The sequence below is a fragment of the Peromyscus maniculatus genome, chromosome 9 (genome assembly GCF_049852395.1).
Source record: "Peromyscus maniculatus bairdii isolate BWxNUB_F1_BW_parent chromosome 9, HU_Pman_BW_mat_3.1, whole genome shotgun sequence".
In the NCBI taxonomy this organism is placed as follows: Eukaryota; Metazoa; Chordata; class Mammalia; order Rodentia; family Cricetidae; genus Peromyscus; species Peromyscus maniculatus.
The window spans coordinates 9,293,978-9,298,302 of NC_134860.1; the positions used below are offsets into that span (position 1 = coordinate 9,293,978).

The 4,325-nt window shown below is 59.1% G+C and overlaps 1 pseudogene; it reads right to left on the reverse strand.

Annotated features, from left to right (window-relative positions):
- Positions 1-685: 685 nt before the first annotated feature.
- LOC102910228 (RNA exonuclease 1 homolog pseudogene) lies at positions 686-4,325 on the reverse strand (annotated as a pseudogene).

The following is a 4,325-nucleotide window of genomic DNA, read 5'->3' on the forward strand; positions in this document are numbered from 1 at the left end:
TCTGCTGAGAAGGAACTGTGGGTCAGCAGGTTTAAATTAAAATTAATAAAAATTACAGTATAAAGTAAAAAGAATAGACAACCCCCATCTCAAACCATGAGGGCTTGTCCTGTCAGCTGCGTTACATACAGAGGAGCAGAAGGTAAGGCCACTGCCTGGTGCAGCAGGAGTGGGGGGCTGACCGGGCACAGGGGATAGGACTGGGTGACACGTAGGACTATGTGGGGCTGGGCTCAGGGGTCGGTCTTAACCCCAGCTCAGGGCCATTCCAGACCTGTAGCCCGAGCTCCTGAGGCGCATGGTCAGCTGTCATGTTTTTTTGTTTTTTGTTTTACACTTTTTTCCCTTTTATTTTATTTTATAATACCATTCAGTTCTACATATCAGCCATGGATTCCCTTGTTCTCCCCCCCTCCTGCCCCCTCCCCTTCCCCCCAGCCTACTCCCTATTCCCACCTCCTCCAGAGCAAAGCCTCCCCCAAGGACGGAGATCAACCTGGTAGACTCAGTCCAGGCAGGTCCAGTCCCCTCCTCCCAGATTGAGCCAAGTGTCCCTGCATAAGTCCCAGGTTTCAGACCAGCTGTCATGTTTTATACAGTTTGAAAAGAGGCCGAGGGCATCAGGGCTGAGGGCATTGGGGCTAAGGGCAGTCAGGGTTGTAGGAAAGGGGCGTGGCATGGTGGTGGTGGTGGTGGGTGGGGAGTCATCGCTTGGTCTTGGCGTCTTCTCGGATCTTCCAGATGACAAGGTGCATGCAGGCGCTGGCATCCTCACTGGAGCTGTGCCCATCCACATTGTCTTGGATGATCTGTCTGAGGTAGTCCGCCATGAGGTTCCGCAGAGCACGTTTGTGGGGCAGGCCCAGGCGGTGCGGGAACAGCACTGATGTGTCCACCACCGTGCCATGAATAATCTTGAGGGCCAGCAGGTCGCTCTCCAGGCTATGTCCGATGAGGATGGTGTCAGCGCTGAACATACTCAGCAAGACGGCCTGCACGTCCCGAAGTGTGATACTTGTGTCCTCTAGGTCAGCCTCCGTCACCCCCGAGAACCTGGTGTTGTAGTCGACAACTTCATTGTCAGGCTTGACAAAGGTGTCATACACGACCTGCATGTCTGTGTCCACAACTGTGACGCGGGTCAGCTCCAGGCCGTACGTAGTGTAGGACATCTCACAGTCTAGGGCAAAGACCCCTGCATGGGAATCTTTGGGCAGCTCCTTCTGGAAGGTGCGCACAAAACCATCCAGGTTCTCCTTCCGGCCGTCCTGCACGTGTTGCTTGGCAACCTGACAGCCCACAGAGCCAACCGCAGCTGAGCAGCACTTATACTGTGTCTCCCAGCCCCCAGCCACTCGTTTCTGCCGCGGCAGTCCCCAGTGGTAGTAGCACTCCTTATTGCGCACACAGCGGCCCGAGGAGGACACAAGGTACTTTGTGCCACAGCGACAACAAATTCTGCAGGAGGGGTCCTTGGGCTTCTTTTCCTGAGCTGTGAAGATGACAGCGCCCCCTGGGCGCTCTGGGTGGGGGAAGGGGTAGCCGTTCTCCTTGAGCTGCTCCTGAGTGAGCAGGTACTCCCTGAGACGGTTGTACAAGGCGTTCCCTTTCAGCTCCTCCACCCGTGGGCTGCTGGGGCGGCTCAGTGAGAAGCTGGTTTTGGCTGCCAATCTGCCTCCCAGCACCACCTCGTGGGACACAACTCTGCGGCCACTGGCTTTGCTGAGGCTGGGCACGGTGTTGGGGACCAGGCCCCTCAGCTTCTTAAGGGTGTTCACAGCGACGTTCAGGTATATGTTCTTGCTGGAGCTGCGCTCATATGCCACCTTTTCCTCCTTCAGTGCCTTCTCAATGGCCTCCTGGTTGGACGGGCAGAACTTGAGGCATTCCTTGATGAAGAGGTTGAGATAGCGCTGACGAACCACAGTGGGGACCTTGCCGCCAAATTCTTTTGGGATAATGGGCTTCTTTAGACTCTGGAGTGATGGCCTGTGGGCGATGCGCTTGGGGGTGACAGTGGTGGTGGTCTTTGATGCCATCCCTGACAACGTGCATGTCTTCAGTGGCTGGTTGCCAGGTTCAGGACCGTGGGACACCTGGCTGCTGCTGGCCGGGAGCGCCCTCTTGGCACCTTTTGGGGTGGTGGCCAGGAGGGGGTTGGGTACATGAGCAATCCTCCTCTTCTCCCCAGGGGCTGAGATAAGCACGGAGGAGAGCCTGTCTGTTGGTCTCGGGGCCACCTGTAACCAGCTGGCAGAGTCCTTCTGCGCCTGCTGCGCTCTCCGGTAGCACACCTCCTGAGCAGTCGGGGGCCGGGCTGGGGGAGCCACGGGGGCCCTCCTTGGGGCCTCTGCCTCCTTGCCTGGCTTACAGAGGTGGGAGACCCTTCTCTTCTGCCCCGGGAACAAAGTGGTCAGGCCTGTGTGCGCCTTCTCCATGGCCTTCTCCTTGGGGGGTTGCCGGGCCAGCCGGCCCTTGTCCTCCGTCTTCACACTGGTAGACTCATTGAAGATCCGCAGGCACTCCTCCATGGGGTCCGCATCGAAGTCCACCTCCTTCTCCAGGGCTGAGTAGTCCACATCCTCCTCTGAACACTGGCTGGCTCCCGAGGAGCAAGAAAAGGAGGAGGAGGAGGAGGGCAATGGGGAGGGTGGTGCCGGGGATGCAGGTGGCTTGGCCTTGAGACACTTGGGCACCTGTGTATCACCGAAGCCCAGGCTGGAGTCAGAGTCTGATTCTGAGTCTGAGCTGAAGCTGGGCATGGTGGGGGGCCAGACCTGGGTTACCCTGGCCTCCAAGCCAGAGTCTTCCTCCTCGCTCTCATCCCCAAACAATTCAGTGTAGCTCAGGGCCCGCTTCTTGAGCTTAGGGGCTTCCTGTGGGGCACCCTTGTCCAGGGAACCGGCCTTGCGTCCCACCAACTTTCCTGATGGTGTCTTCCTATCACTGCCGACTTTCCAGGCCAGCGGTGCGTGGGAACCAGACCCAGAGTCTTGGGGCCGGGGCCCTCCACTGGCGGGGCGGCCTGGTCCCCCTTTCCCTGAGCTGGCCACCGTAGTGGTGTTGGATGGCTTTTTCTTGGTCCCTTCAGAGCCCTGGGCCTTGCCCTGGGGGCCGCCAGCTGGTGGCCTCTTCTTGTTTGCAGACACCTTCTCCTTCTCCCGGGGCCATCCTGGGTCCTTGTCTTTCTTCTTGTCTCTTTTGCGTGCCTTGTCCTTGTGGTTGAGGCTGGCTGGTGTCCCACTTTTCTTTTTCTTGGCTTTGCCATCCTTGGGGACCCCAGCATTATGAGAGGCCCTGGCTACTGTGTCTGCCGCTTTTGGAGGCTGCCCGAAGTCTTCCACGTCATGCTGCGCAGCTATCTCCTTGGCGCCTGGTAGGCTGCCCTCCATTGGCTCCGGGCCCTCCTTGGAAGCAGGTTTCCCAGGTGCCTTGCTTTCAGGTTCAGCCCCAGCCTTGGGGCTGGTGACATCAACCTTCGCCGGGCTAGCCACCTCATCTTCTGAGTCTGAGAACTTGGCCTCACAGCTGCTGAAGGGGCCACAGGGCTTCTTGATGGCAGGTGTGTAGGGCTCAGCACCCGGGGAGCCTTGTGGCCGCTTGGTGGCCCTCTCATCCCTGGCACTGGCCCTGCCAAGGTACCGAACTGAGTAGTTGGACAGTGGGTCGTACTCCAGATCTGTTGATGGCTTTGAGCGGTCCACCACGTACTTACCACCAGACGCGGGTCGGCCACAGTGGCGCGGCTGGCCCACAGCCTTGGGGACATACTCCAGGGCACTGGTACCCCCTCCAACTCTGCCCTGACCCCTCTCTGAAGGGGCCAATGAGTACTTGTGACCTTGCTCAGCAGGGGCAGCCAGTGGGGTGGGCTGGTAGCCTGAGTCTGGGCTCAGCAGGCCACCTGGTGTATAAGGGAGGGCCAGCGAGAAGGTGTCCTCATCATCCAGGCTCATGGCAGGGCTGCCGGGCGCCAGGGCTGAAGCCCCAGCACCGTGTCCCCGTGCCATCTCCAAGAGCTCCTGGTAACGCCTCTGCTCCAGCTCTATTTTGCTATGCACAGCTTCAATGGCTTGTTTGATCAGCTCCAGCATGCCATCACCTTGGCCCAGCGTGCCATTCTCTCTCTCTGCAGGAGGTTGAGGCAGCTCCTGGTTGTGCAGGTCATAGCCAAGCCCTGCTGCGGGAGACACCGCACCGCCGCTACCGGGAGCGCCGGGATCGGAAGCTCCGCATTGCCGGAAGTGGCTGTAGGGCTGCTGGCAAGGCTCCCCTGGAGCTCCCACCCAGTATGGGCAGTCGATGGAGCCGGTAGAATGCAGCAT